Below are 15,969 nucleotides of genomic sequence, written 5' to 3'. Positions count from 1 at the left end.
CTCGGGGGACGATGAGGAGCCCAGATTCCCCGCGCTTAAGATGACCGTTAGTTATCTGGTCTGTTATTGAATTTTAAGGTAATAAATCCAAGGGGGCAAATTTCTTTATTCGCGTAGGAAGGAAATACCACACCTCGTCCGAGGAGTGAATGTGAAAATTGCCCTTTCGAATAGAGCGTTCTCCCCCTGGCCGCTTCCTGCTGGTGCACAACAAAATTCCATTCCTCTGAGGGTAGACGACGACCTGGATCCCGTTTAGGAACCCTTGTGCCCGTCCGATGTCTGCTTCATTGTATAGGGAACTTATTTTTACAGCAAGCTTACTGAAAAAAAACTGCAAAGTGTTACAGTGTCTACTTCTTGCCATATCTAAAGTTACACGGAATACAATTTATCTAATTACTGAGGTCTTGAGTGTCCTTGAGTTGGCCACCATTCATCAACGAATGCATGCTGAGGGGCTACCGTGTGCCGGTGGCTTTTCTGTCCTGATAGGTACAAGGTCTCTTGAGCCCCTCAGAGCTTTTTGCCTCCGAACTAGCTTGTTTACACCAGTCACTCTCCTTCTGAGGCAGTGACACTTATTATTTTCCTCGTGTTTGCTTCTCCATGCGGATGCCGTTTAGTGCGTTCACTCTGTCACTTCTATGTTGCCCGTTGAAACGCCTTTTTGTTTTCCCTTTGTCTTCTCAGCAGAGTTCCAGTTAGCTGAGGTTGTCGCACGGGTGATTCTTGGATAAGTGAGATGTTACGCATTTTGCGTTTTCCCCTGTGCAACTTGACGTTACTCTTGGCTTTGCGTAGCTTCCTGGTCTTCATTCATTTAAGCTCACATACAGGCCAAAGAAGCTCCAGGGCTGGGATAGTGCTAAAAAGCTGCAAATCGATCAGATCCGACTGGACAAAAATATTCAAAACAGCATATTCATTGTTTATATCTATGCGTAACTACTAAAGGGCACCAAAGTGCATTATCCCAAAGCCGCCTTTTCGGGATATTGATTTTAAGCTGATTATTAAGAAACAAGACTCAGAAAGAACTGTCGACCCTCCCCACTGTCTTACCTGAGAGATTCAGCGGGAATGACCTGCTTCGGAAAGGCCTCACCTGAATTAAATGTGGTAAATAAGGGGGCTTCGGGCAGGTGCCCAGTTACCCAGATGCCCCCCCCCGCCAGGTCCCATTGTTTCTGAGTTGCCCAGCAAGAATTTGCCTGCCGGGCGTGTTCTGCTCTTGCTCAAATACCAGTAAATCGCCCACTCTCACTTCTAATGACCCATGCGCCCCCTTTTCTCCTTTGTCCAAAATGTCACATATACCCGATGCTGCCTCCCTGTCTTTGGAATTTTCATGCCTATGTGAATTCCCCACGTGTGTGTTTTAAAATTTGATTTTTCTCCTGTTAATCTGTCTCTGCTAATTTGATCATGAGCCCAGCTAGAAGAATTTAGAAGGTGGGAGGAAAGTTATTATTTTTTTATCCTCCACACTAGTTTGTATACTTTTCCTCAACTGGAGTATACATTTTGCTTCTATTTCTGTAAGAATGGTATTCTTTACATAGGAATGTCCCAATGCACGTTGGTCATAACGGATGCCTCATGGGAACAACCAGCTTGGGGGACGTGTTACTGAAACTAAAAGACTGTGCAAGCCACAGAAATTCATGTCGATAAACAATATGTTGCTAGATATATGTATCCGGAAAGCTGGCTTTATCATGGAGCTGTCTTTAAAAAAAGGTGTTGCCTGGTCAAAAAATTATTTTTAATTCTAAGCATTGAACGATAATAGTTCTCCAAATGCATGCATTCTTCCGACAGCTGGTTGTTCAAAGCTTTTGCTGGAATCCCAGTGGTTTCCCAAGAAAATTGGCAGTTTGCTGATGAAGCCGTTCGAGATCTCTGGAAATCGCGAAAGGTGGTGAGTGTTAATTTGTATTCTCTTAGGCTTATCGCCTTCTTGCTCAGTCTGGCGGCGTTTGATGAGGTTCAAATTTTCATCTCGGTTCACACAGATGACAAGACTGTGACGTCGTGAAATCGCCTTCGCAGACGAGGTGCAGGCTTGCCACCGCACAAGCCCACGCTGACAGTCCGCATCTGGAATCTCGAAATTGCTGAATATGCACTGTTTGGAAGGACAAAAGAAATCCACTCAGAGGAAATTTTTCGAGCCTCGTGTCTGTCCAAGGACATATTTTTGTCATGCTTCCTTCGCGTTACGAGACGGAGTGGAAGCTTAGCATCATCTGAAGCGGGGGCATAAAGCGGCAAGTGAGGCGAGAGAAACGAGTTTGAAGGACAGAAAAGCACACACGCTCCCCCGGGGAGCTCCCTGGGCCCGAGGATGGACATTTGGCCGGAGCGCGTCTGTGCAGTCAGGAGGGAAACGTTTCCCAGCTGTTCTGCTGTATTTTCCTTATTAGTCTTTGCTCCCAGGGTCTAAAACAAATACCGGATCTCAGCACCTACAGTGCTGGTCAAGCTGTAGCTCCTCAGGGGTGACTCACAGGCCCCAGCAAACCACCTACTGTAAGAGCTGGCCACGGACCACGGACCACGGCCGGCCGCGGCTCGGCAGCCTCTGAACTTGACCTCGTCCCTTGGCTGCTGGCCGTTGCCGTCATCTTAACGGGATCGTCAGAGTGGGGTTTAGACTTAGGTCCTGTTCTTCATTTTGCCAAAACTGCGTTTCTCAATTGCTACGAAAAGGTCTGGAAGGACATATTTAATCTTTGCTTCAAACTTACGAGTTTTGGAGGCTAACACAGTCGTTAAGTTCCAGAGCGTATATGCTTTGGTGTGTAAATGATTAATTCCACGAAGAGTAAAAGTTTTGGTCAATTCGAGGCTTGGTTATTATCTGCTGCTATTTCATCGTAAGTATGAGGTGAGCCGCCTTTAGAATAACTCGTTTCTGAAGTAGGATGACCTCCTGTTCCTTCTGCTGTCTGCCAGACCTGACCTCCGCTCAAAGGCCCGGCTTCACGGCTTCACTCGAGACAGGTAACATGTCGTCCCTGTCCAGGGAAGGCTTCCCCACCTGTCGTGGGTACGGACTAATGCACAGGAACCACAGAGCCACACACACAGAACCACGGAGGAGTACAAACAAGATGCAATTGTAGAGTCAGAAAATCATTTTTGCCTCGGCTTGTACCCTCATGCCTGTATCTGTTTTAGTCCGGTGTTTTACTTGGTTTTAGGGTTGTCTTAAAAAAATGTTTACTAGACTGACTATAGACACATTGAGTCAGGGGCCATGCTGTTTTCATCTTCCCATCTCCTCCCTGTTTCTAGTACATTCCCCACCACGTGGGACACAGCACGGCACCCATCACAAGGGCCTGTAAGCATTTGCTGACATAATTGAATTGGAGAAGTTTTGTTGAAAAGGTACAGCTTGGGCTCTACTCTGAGATAGAGAGGTAACATACTGCCCATAGATGAGTCATTTGTTCTGAGCCTTGAGGAAGAATCTGAAAAGTCAAAACAGAGTGGGGGATGCATGCCAGCTTGCTGGGTTGACTAGAGCAGGGCTGAGTGTCAGGGGTCAGGGAGGAGGCCAGCCAAGATGTTTTGGAGAATAATTGGGATGTTAGGGCGGCTGGATATCGTAGGAGGGCATTGCAGACGTGCTGTGGTTCGGATGGATGCCAAATTCATAGCACATTTTTCCGTCCAGATTTCATGCTGAAGACGCTGTCTTCATCTGTCTCTTAGCACGTTTATTACACTCGTGGTGGTGTTGGGGGGGGGTGGGAGGCGTCTGCTGATACTGTTCGTCTCTTTGAAGTGTATAAGCTTTACTTGTTCGTTTGTTCGGGAAACAGGTTGAGTGCATTTGGAAAGACCGCTCGAAAACTGGATTATGAGAATTTTTTCCCCCCTCGGAAAGAACCTGGGTGACTTTTATAGAGATGCCATAGATGAACCGTATCTTTAAAATCTTTAAAATCAGAGAGATACCTAGCTTGGGGGCAATTGCTTGAGATAGAGAAAGCAGAAAAACATAGCAGGTTTGGGAAAATAAATGAGCTTCTTGGTGAGAACGCTGGTGGGACATCTAGGAAGAGATAGAAATAGCTATTTGGTATCAGGACTTGAGTTCAAGAGAGGTTGGGACTAGGAAGAGATTCAGCAGACAAGGGTAGTATTTGCAAGTGGGAGACAGTACCTCGGGGAAGCAAATGGTATGGGCTCCTTAACCGGGATCCACAGTGGCTCAGATGAGGGGTTCAGGGCCCTATCACCACTGGAAATCATAAGCAATATTTCCTGCGAGTTTCCGCCTGGCATGCTGAGTGGAGCGTGTCCATAACCTTGATCGGATTCTTCGAGGTGTCCAAAGGTGAAGGAATCAGCGGTATAGACCGAGAAGAACAAGGTCAGAACGCTGAGGGGAATTTGGCATTTAAGGAGCAAGCAGACGGGAGCCGTGGAAAGAGGCCAGATTGATGAGGAGGACAGAAATCTATCCCAGAAGTCGGGAGGACAGGCGGGCAGTGGACGGCGTGGCCAGTGGGCCTAAATGGCACCTCGAAGTCGGGCAGGATTAAAAAGACACAAGAGGTTGACCGTTAGGAAGTCTTCAGTGACCGCCGTCGGTGACTTTCGGGAGAGCAGAGTGAACGGGAGGCACGTCATGACGAGTTGGGGATGGGAGGCGGGCCAGGTTAGCCGCCTTTTTCTGGGATGTTAACACTTGACAAGAGCGAACATTTACTGAGTTCCCGAGAAGGGCCGGAACTCGGAACACAGGTATAAACGTGGGCAAGGTGGCAGGCTTTGCTCGCATGGATCCGAGAGTCTCGCGGGAGAGATAGGCACTGATCAAGTAATGACACAAAGTGAGTGCGTCATCACACACTGGGTCACTGCTTCGGCAGGAAGAAACAGTGCCCAGCACTGAAGCGTGACCTAACCTGGGCTCAAGAAAAGGGTCCCCAAGGATGCGACGTTGGAGCTCAGACCTGAAGGGTGAATAGGGCGAAACAGTTGGGGATGGGGGCAGAGAGCAGAATATTCCAGGCAATGGGGCGAGCAAGTGCAAAGCCCAGTGAGCGCGAGAGAGCTAAGGGGACAGTGACAAGTGTCCTTGCTGAGTCTTCTAAATGACGATAAGGATTTGAGTCTAAGAACAATGAGGAAACTGATCTCCTGCGGGCGGTTTACCATCATTCTGCATTTTGAAATAAAGTAGAAGAATCCAGGTGAGAAATAATGATCGCTTGGACCAGCATCCTGGCCATCAAAAGAGATGCAGGTGGGTTTAAGAATCACGTGGCCCCCGAAATTAGCACCAGCAGATAGGAGAGGACACGGGAGTTTAGAGACCTCCTGTAAAACGTGAAGTGTTTTCTTCGGGTGCTGGATACTTGAGCTTCTTCGTAAACAAAGGGAAAGAGCTTGAAGAAATACAGAACGGCGGGGACTTATGGGAACCGGAATCGGAAACACTGGTTCTCTAAGGCGAGAGGGGGCTGGTGTTATAGAGGTACATTTATAGGTAGAAAGGCGGCCAGTGGAGGCTTGCAGCCTTGATCCACAAAGGGGAACTAGGATGTGTTTGGGGGTGAGACCGTGGCCCCCAAAATAATAGAGCAGCACCAGGCTCTGAAGGAAGAGAGGCAGGAAGGTCTGAGATGGTTCACAGCGGGGGCGCAGTGGCCCTCTGTGCGTATGCACGACTCTCGCCTGGTCCTCATCGTCCCTTGCAAAGTCCATATTTCAATTTTATAATTGGAAACAGAGTCAGGAAGTTTACATGTCCAAAGGTCATTCGGACATTTGGACATCTTTTTCCTGAATTCGCAAGACGGCTCGCTCTACTGCTGACGTCAGGGTGGGCTGGGTGATTGTGGTCGAGTTAGGAAAAAAACCAGCTCTGTTCGTAGACCGGCTTCGTTACGTGGCAGAACCGGATCATGGCTTTGAACGACAATGGTTTTCATTTCATACTAACAACTTAGTCCTGCCCTTGAAATACCCAATGAAATCAATCGGTCTTTAAAAATAGGCATTTCTTTTTTTTTAAGTTTCACAGGAAGGACAGCGAGAAACTGTGTGTCCGATCTATCAAAACAAAGATGCTTATTTCGTGTCCTCCTTCAGAAAAAAATTAGAATAAATTGACCTTTCGAAAAATTATCTGACGTGATCGATGTCCATCTCCCCCTCTTTTGCTTAAATATAGTTACGGAATATTTTTTAAAATGGAGCAGGCTCTGACTCTGTAACTGTTTTTAAGATATCAGATCCTCATTGCAGGACCTCTGAGTGAATTTATACATTTGTGGCGTCTCGTATTTTCGAGGCTCGAGACCAGGTTGTCACAAAAGGACATTTCTCTACATGTTGCCTAGTCTTCAAAGATCAAGGGAGAATTGTGGCATGTGGGCCATGTTGCATTAAAAGCAAATAGCGTAGTGCTGGGTGGAGGGCTGGCTCCGTTTGGCAGTTTTGAAATAAATGCAGCTGGAATAGTTTTCGATTCAACCCTTGGCAAACCGTCAGCGTGTCCCCAAAAAAAAAAAAAGAAAAAAGAAAGAAAGAAAAAGAAAAAAACACTGTGGAGGAGGCTCAGAGCAGTCATTATTGTATCTCTTAGAATTTCCAGTAAACGGTAGGTCAGCTCTGTGTCTCGCTGAGGTTCAGCTAGCACTCTGGGAGGAAATTATTATTATTATTATTGAGTTAATCCATCTAATCACTGAGCATGAGGCCTGGTACACTGAAATGTGTAAGGAATATTAGCTATTATCAGTTGTTGTTTTTTTTTTTTGAATTACTATTATTTAAAATTATTAGCTTCCCAGGATTTAATTCATGCCTGAAAGCGTCGTGATTACAGACCAAACTTCTTTCTCTCCACATATGGCCGTTCGGTTCTAGACCAAGATTTCCAAGTTTCTTACTGTACGCATTCCCAGGAGGCCATTCATCATTGGGAAAGTGTTGTTTTTTTTCTTCAGCTTTGAAACTGATTTCCATGTTACAGTTTTCAGGTCCTCACAACTCACTGGCAGAACCAGACCAGCTTAGCAGCTGACAAAGCCTCCACCTTCTGGGGCCGGTTCCTTTCTCCATCCCCAGGAGGACAAGATCTTGGAATTTTTCCCTAAATGTCTGTCCTTCTAGGGCTGAGTCGGCCCCTCGGCGTTTCCTGGCCCACACCGGGAACCAGAAGCTTTCTGAATCATCTCATAGGACGTTTCCTGATCTGTGAATCTTCCGAGCGCGAAGATCATGTTTTTCCCTTCATCGTTCCCTGATCCCCTGTGTGCGAGGAGCGTGTGTGCATTTCATTACGGCCACACCGGTTCCCATGCTCAGCAACATGTATGTCGGTTACAGTGTGTACATTCATCCGGGATGCTAAAGGTTACCCGAGCAGATGCACTGCTTGTGACTTCATCTTACTGTGGGGCCGATTCACTCAATAGTTTATTTAGCAATTAAATAACATTAAATAAGGCAGCTGTATCAACTCGCACCAGCCCCGGCTCAGCCCACTCTGCCACCTCCTCCCTTTTCCAATCAGAAGCTTGTAAGGCCGATCTGCACCCAGAGAACAGGCCCTGAGTGGAGGACACAGTGTGACACTCTAATTAGAGATATACTAGGCCATTTGAAGTTGACTCAGCTCATCGATTCTCTATTTTTTCTGCCTTTTTGTCTTTGTGTTTTGTTATATATAGTTTTCATTGCTTTGTCACCAAAGTTACCAAACTTCTTATTCTGCAATACTTAATTGGCTTTTAATCCAATCCAGTTTACTTTTTATTTTAGACGTTTTTGTCATCTCTACAAGTTTGACTTTTTAAATTATGTATTTTTATCTCTATTTAAACTTTTTAGTCTTTCCACTAGCTTATTGAACATATAGAACATAGTTCTAACAACTATTTACTGTCTTTGTCTACTGTATGTAACATCAGTATCATTTTTAATTCAGTTTCAATTGATCGATTATTCTCCTCATTAGGGTCGTATTTTCTTCTTTGCATGCCTGTATTTTTATTATTATTATTATTTTTGGATACTAGATATAATGAATTTTACCTCGTTGGGTATTCTTACAACTATTCTGGAGCTTTGGAAACAATTCGATCCTTTAGGATATGGTTTTTAAGTGTTGTCAAGCAGAATAAAGCAGCATTTAGTCTAGTGCTAATTTTACTCCGTGACTGAGGCCAAACGCTTCTGAGTACTCTACATGATATACTACGAATTATGAAACTTCCCGCTTGGGCTTGTGAAGATAGGAACTGGTCTTAGGCCTTTATAAGCTGCCGGGATTGCTCCCTTTAATCCTTTCACGTGGTTCCTTTTCTGGCTTCCTATAGTTCTATCACTGCATCTACTAATCAGTGCTCAATAGAAGACTCGGGGCCTCTGTAAACATCTGGCTTTTTCTCTTAATAGGACCGTGGCTCTACTGAGAGACATCAAGTACCAAGGGAGTTCAAGGCACCCAAAAATGCGGGCTGTCCTCTCCCGCTGATAATTATACTTTTTTACTTCTAAGGTCTTGAGCGCGTGTCCCTCACTGTTTGCCGGATCCCTGCTTGATTAGATCAGGTGGCTCTGATTCCTTCACCCCCAAATGGGTCCCCTTTCCCTCTGCCGCCTTGAGCGGCAAACGTCGATCATTTTATCGCACTTTGCACTTGTCAAATTACCGATTACATTAGCTCTTGATGTTCTATTAGGAATAAGTAAGTTACCGCCAGAATCGAAGTTTAATTTAGTTTATTAATTGGATGTTTCCAACATCCTATTTTTAAAGGTTTCGAACATACAGAGAAGCTGAAAGAACTGGACAGTGAACATCCGTTACCTTGAATCTACAATTATCATTTTAATGTATGTGTTTATTATAACCATCTATCCATCCATCAGCCCGTTTTATTTTTTTTTTTTAACTTTTCATTTTGAAATAAGTTTAGACTCACAGAAAAGTTGCAGAAAGAATACAGAGCATTCCCAGGTACCCTTTACGAGATTCCCCTAACGTTAGCATCTTAGGAGACCCTCGAACGATGATCGGAACCAGAAAAATCATGTCACTGAAACACTATCAACGAATTTTTAGATCTTACTTGCGTTTCACCAATTTTCCCACTTCTGTCCTTTTTATCTCTCCCCGCGAGATCTCGCCCTGCCTTTAGTTGTTGTATCTCTTTAGTCTTCGGTCTAGGATAGTTTCTCAGTCTCTGTCTTTCATAATCTTGATTCCTTTGAAATGTACTGGCCATTTATTTTGTTGAATGTCCTTCGATTTGCATTTGTCTGAAGTTTTCTCATGATTAGGTTGAGATGATGCATTTTCTTTTTCACAAGAGATTGTGCCCTTCTCAGTTCATCATAGGAGGGGAACATGATGTCACCCCGTGTAATTATGACCGAGGCTGTCTTTTGTCATTGTTTAAGGGGTTATCTGCCAGGTTTCTCCACTATAAATTTACTATTTTTTCACTTTGTAAAGAATAAGTGTTCTGGAGGAGATACTTTGAGACCAGGCAAATATCCCCTTAACCAATGACAAAAGACACCTACTACTTTTAGTACTAGAGGGGTTCAACTGCAGCGATTATTTCTAATTCTCCAATGGCACTTTCCTACCTGCTTCATGCTTTCTATAATATTAGCTGGGATTCAAGTGCAGAGAAGAGGTGCCCGTTTCTCTCATTTATTTATTCATAGCAGGATGGAGTCAGGAACACTCATTTTAGTCTCTGGTTTATGACCCAGTATTATTATTATTTATGTTGTCACTCAGATTGTCTCGGTCGCATCGTCAGAATCTTTCTTCAAATTGGCTCAAGTCCTTTTGACACGCCCCATCGCTTTTTGGAGAACTTACTTTCTGGCACCACGAGGTGTTGCAGGCTCCTTTTATGTTTTCTCTAAGGAGCCCAGTGGTTGTTTTTTTTTGTTTGTTTGTGTGTTTGTTTTTGTATTTTTGCAAGTGGCGTTTAGAAACCAAGATCTGGGCGCTAAGTGTGCTTGTTGGATGGGGGTGTCGTCGCTTTCAGGTCCTCTTCAAGATGGAGCTTGGAAATATCGGTATGTTTACTGAGTCTCATACACACCTATACACACGTCTGTATGTCTGTACTTATCATCTCTGTGTCCGTGTGAGCACTTATGTGCTACAGGTATTTACATCTATGCGAACTCGTGAGTCGACAGTGACGACTTGGAGTCTAGTTGAACATCACAGGTTCATCCTGGACTTCTCCCCCTTTATTAGTGACTTCTCACCCCAGCAGAGAAACACGTAGCTTTCGTTACCCACGATAGATTTACTTATGTGTCCGATCCTAGTCTACGCACAAAGTAGTTTCAGAATCGCTAATCTATACCCCTGCGAGAATCCAGTTTGCTCGTTAGAGTACGTTTGTGCACAGTCTCTTTTGCTCATTGGCATGATTGTCTTTAGCCAAAATGCTGTTTTCCAAAGTTATTTAGCTTCTTTTCTTCCCACCGCCGTCAGGGTGGTCGGGTTATTTATTTCGAATACGGCTCAGTTCATCTGTGACCGCTCATATTCCATTTTAGGTTTCCTGCACATCTCGGTCGATTTTAACTATTCATATTTCCTTTTCTCTTCAGTCATGATGGAGCAAGATGTGACACGTGGCCGTGATTCTTAAGTCAGAGCTACGCAGAAATGTCCACTCGGAGAGATGTTGCTTTCCCCAGATCCCATCCGCCCCCGCAGGGGACCCGTCTCATTGGTTTCTGGTTGATCCTTCTTGTATTTCTTTCACACAGATTAGCAGATCCATGAACATTTCCACGTATCCCTTTCTTTCTTACGCGAATCCAGCTTATTTTTGACGCGTTTCACACTAAGCTGCAGCTTTCAGTACACTTCGCCCTCAAAGCGTAAGCCCGCCCGTCATTAACTAGAGTTTAATTTTTGCGTACGATTTTTTTTCTTTCTATTCCTTTCAAGGTAAAATGCATACGCGATACAATGCGGGAATCGTAAGGGTGCCGTGGGATAAGTGTTGGCAAATGTATAAACCTGAGTAATGCAAACCCCTAGCAAAATAGAGAGCACTGCCATAACCCGGTAGCGCCCCCCATCCCCCTTTCCAGCTGCTTCCTGTCCAGCCCCTGAGGCAACTCGTGTTCTAATTTTTTTTTCTAACATCTATTGGTTTGGCCTGTTCTGGAACTTCATATACTCAGAACCGCACAGTGCATAGTCCCCTGTGGAAAGCCTCTTTCGCTCAGACGAATGCTTTTGGAACACATCCTAGCTGTGGTGCGAATCACTAATTTCTTCCCTTTGTTGTCTGTAGCCTTCCATTGTGTGAACAATAGCATCGGTTTTTGAAATGCAACGATGACAAGTGAAGATTTTCTGTTTATGTGCAGTTAGCCTTTTTTTTTTTGTCTGATGCTTCAGATGCTTCTGGTGTTACGATGGCCACGCTACATGCGTTTTAAATTACTTAAAATAGTTCAGCTTGACACATATTTGCTAGTGCATCCGTGGATAGTGTTCTTTTTCAAAAAGCTCAGCGTTAAAACACAACTAAACTCTTGCTGTACAGACGAGTAAATGTCGTTTAAGATACTTAATGTTGAAAAAGTCATCCCACGGAAACCTTAATTCAGTAATTATTTCTTGGAAACTTATTATAGGAAAGTTACTGCATTAGACACTTGAGAATACAGACAGGAAGAAGACAAAGGCCTGGTTAGTGGATGTTTTAGTGCACTTAAGAGACATTAGGTTGTCAGAGAGAGAATTTCCTGGAAAGAATCTCAATCATCATTTCATTCGTTTCCCGCAAATCTCGTGAGAAACACAGTGATCTTTAAAACCAGTAGTTCTAATGAAACCGGACCACCTTCCTACACCGTATACACGAATAAACTCAAAATGGACTAAAGACTTAAATGTAAGACCCGAAACCATTAAACGCCTAGAAGAAAACATAGGCAGTAAACTCTCTGACATTGCTCTTAGCAATATATATATATTTCGATATATCTCCTTGGACGAGGGAAACAAAAGAAAAGTAAATGGGACTACATCAAACTCAGAAGTTTTTGCACAGTGAAGGAAACCATCAACGAAACGAAAAGGCAACCTACCAAATGGGGGAAGATATTCGCCAACGATACGGCCGATAAGGGGTTAATATCCGCAAGTTGTAAAGAACTCATTAACTTAACACCAAGAAAACCAAATGATCCAATTAAAAAATGGGCAGAGGACCTGAATAAACATTACTCCAAAGAGGACACACAGATGGCCAGTAGACATATGAAAAGATGTTCCACGTCACTAATCATCAGAGGAATGCAAATTGGAAACACAATGAGATGTCCCCTCACACCTGTCAGAATGGCCCTCATCAATAAATCAACAAACAAGTGTCGGCGGGGAAGAAGAGAAAAGGGGGCCCTCATGCACTGATGGTGGGAGTGCAAATTGGTGCAGCCCCTATGGAAAACAGTAGGGAGGGTCCTCAAAAATTAAAAATAGAACTACCTTATTACCCAGACATTTTATTTCTGGGTATTTATCCAAAGAAATCTGAAACACTAATTCGAAAAGATATTTGCAACCTTATATTCACTGCAGCATTATTTACTATAACCGAGAGATGGAAGCAACTTAAGTGTCCGTCAGTAGACAATTGGATAAAGAAGACGTGGTATATGTGTACAATGGAATATTATTCGGCCATAAGAAGAATGAAATCTTACCATTTGTGACAACAAAGATGGACTTAGAAAGTATTATGTCAAGCGAAATAAGTCAGAGAAATAAAAAGACCATACGATTTCACTTACACGTTGAATCCAAAGAACAAAATGAATGAACAAACAGAACAGAAACAGACTCATAGATACAGAGAACGAACTGATGCTGGCCAGAGGGGAGGGGGCTTGGGGGGCGGTCACAGAGCAGTCGTGAGCTGTGTAGCGCGGCACAGGGAAGGTGGTCGATAACACTGTCATGACTCTGCATGGTGTCAGGTGGGGACTAGATTCGCTGGGGGCATCGCTCCGTAAGTTACATAAGTGTCTAGCCACCGCCCTGTACACCCGAAACTAACATAACATAACATCGAATGTCAACTGTAATCGAAAAAGAACCGGTAGTTCTGATAGTAAACCCGTGCGCATGGTAAAGACCGTGGGTCTTGTAACCGTCTTGGGGGGTCGGGGCTGTGGAGAGGGGTCAGCGGGGAAGAAATGAGGACGGAATGAAGCTGACGTGGTATAGAGCTCTGCCGCCACACGGACGGTGGCGCGGGAAGCATTTCCAGTTGATCAGGGCCGGTTCTCACCTCGGGGGGCAGCGGCGGCCGTGCAGGTGGGCGCAGAGGGGTGCCGAGTCGCCTCGACGTCATGCGGACGAGGTGGGACATACGCAGTCAGAGTCTGTTCCCGGCTTCTTCCTCTCTCCATGTGCACAAAATGAGGCAAAGACCACTAAACCATCTGTCCAGGCTCACACCGTGGGAAGCTCTCGAGACTGCTGAATTTAGTTAAATAGGTGTGTTTATTTTAAATCCCTCTGTCTCGCTTTTTAAAATCTTACTGAGCAGCTTGGAAGAAACTTTTTGGTATAATACAGTAACTTCTAAACTTGGAAATAATAGATGCTTTTTTTAAAAAAAGAAAAAAGAAAGAAAATATGAACTGGAATGAAAATGAGTTTCTTCCAAAACACTTTAAAGAAACATATTATCATGTGGAATCTCATTTTAAATGAATCAGAGTACAGTAAATCTCAAAATATCCACTGAACTGTCTGCTGTGGTTTACAAAACAGGAAAATGACTTCAGCAGGATGCTCGTTCCCCCTCGCTCCACGGCAGGCAGCTTTTTGTGCTGTTCTGAAAACATCTTAATTCTTCTCCAAGTACCATGTTTCTTGGAATTACTCACCGGAAATTAATAGTATCCCGAGTTTTAAAGTAACTCAAACCACAAGCGACTTTGTAACAGTGCTTAGCAGCGGAATAAGAAGCAATCGAGCACAGTTTGTGGTGGCCTTAGTCACAACTACTCATAGCCACTCTCTCCCCCACCCCGCGCCAAAAAAATGATGTGTGTGTGTGTGTGTTTGTTCCACGGTGTTCATCGGGCTGCTGAACTGGGTAGTGACAATAAACAAGATAAATCAGTAAAATATGTCGGATGATGTCAGGTGCTAGGGGAAATGGGCAAGTCGAGCTCGTGAACACGCGGGGGAGTTTGAAATTATAGCTCGGTGGTCCGGGGCTGGTCACCGAAATGGTGACATTCGAGTAAAGACCACAAAAGTATATGAGTCACGTGGGCATCTGGGGAAGAACATTCCAGAAAAGGGTCCATACGAAGGCCCGGAGACGGGACTGTGCCTGAGGAGCACAAGAGCATAGTGGGAATGTAGTGAGTCGAGGGACAGGGGTTGGGGATGAGGCCAGGGGTTGGGGACAGGGGCCACGCCGTGAAACTTCGGCTTTTACTCCGAGTGGCGCGGGGAGCCGTCGGAGGGCTTCGCGTTGAGAAGTGACACGATCTGAATCACATCTGGGCGCCGGAAGCAGAGACAGGTCAGACCTCCCAGGCCCAGGCAAACAGGAACGCGGCAATTGTGCGGGTAGCTGAGCAGTTGGGGATTAAATGGGCGATGTTACTTTTAGAAGATCACATTGTTGTTTTTTTTAATGCCCCGCCGCTGGTTTCTTACTGTATTTTTTTTAGAGCACACCACAGGGACAGATAAGGAAGCATGACCTTCCCAGTGTGGCACTGAATTAGAAGGCCTTGTTTCCAGTTTGGGTATTGATTTTGACCTTGTAATATCCCAGGGCTGGTTACTTAATTTTTCGGAGCTTTCGTTTTCTCAGTGGGGAGCATAATAGTTAATTACATTATGGAATTATTATGTCAATTAATGACACGCTAATAATCCGATGGTCGTAAAGTGCTCTGAGTGCCTTTGAAAGAGGAATGACATAGAACCGTGGTGGTGACCAATTAGTGTCACTATTACGAGAAACACATCACACGTTAGCTCCGAAAAGGTCCACGGGCAGGAAAACTGTGGGCGAGCGGGAGGAGACTGGTCTGGAGTTGGCAAGAACTGTGTGGTGAGGAGAATGTCATTTAATTCTAGGACATTTTGAAGTTTGTGAACAGTGACGATGCTTCTAAAGCGATGGGGGAAAAACAGCGCGCGTTAAGGCAAATCACTTCCTGGACCCAGCACTGACACTTCGTACACGTGTCACCTTTCTACCTGATGACACTCAGGTGTTCTATCTGACTCGAATATCTTGAATTTGTAAATAGCATGTTCAGAAGGCTGGCAAAGTTGACGGGGATCACGGTAGGCACGTTGAAATAGGTGACATTTATTTTCCCGTCACACATTAATTTATCAAGCAAAACCGTGACATCTCATGGGATTTGCTACAACTCTCGCTGAACCCACGTGGCTCTCGACGACGCAGGCTGATTGCCACGCTGTGGACGGAGGGGAGGGCACCGAAAGGCCTCGGCGGCCGGGTCCAGATGTGTGTCGCTCTGATAGGGCCCTTAACTGCTTTGTTTATTCATTCGACAGGCATTTTTTGATAACAGACTATGGGGCATAAAAAGATGAGTAAGACACCATCCCTATCACCTACCAGCTTATAATCTAACAGGGAAGTAGCCAGAAACCCAGGCTGTTTGTGATGTGTGTCAGGCGCAGTCGTGAGGCAGGGTGGGGTGGGGAGGACCCCGGCCCAGAGCGGGGATGAGAGGCTTTGTGGGGGCCAGCAGCGCATTCACGTCAAGGGGGAGAAACGAGCCGGATGGTTGGATAGCCGGAGGGGCACCAAAGGACTCATGGCTACCACAGAGGACACGTCGGGAGGACATCGCCGGCCTGGAGCCAGGCCTGAAGCCTGATGGGTGTTATGGGGGGGTCGGTGGCGGGGACACATCGGTCAG

This window comes from Pteropus medius, unplaced genomic scaffold (assembly GCF_902729225.1).
Source record: "Pteropus medius unplaced genomic scaffold, Ma_sr-lr_union100, whole genome shotgun sequence".
NCBI lineage: Eukaryota > Metazoa > Chordata > Mammalia > Chiroptera > Pteropodidae > Pteropus > Pteropus medius.
The sequence above is the reverse complement of the archived record's forward strand: the minus strand, read 5'-3'. Positions refer to the sequence as shown.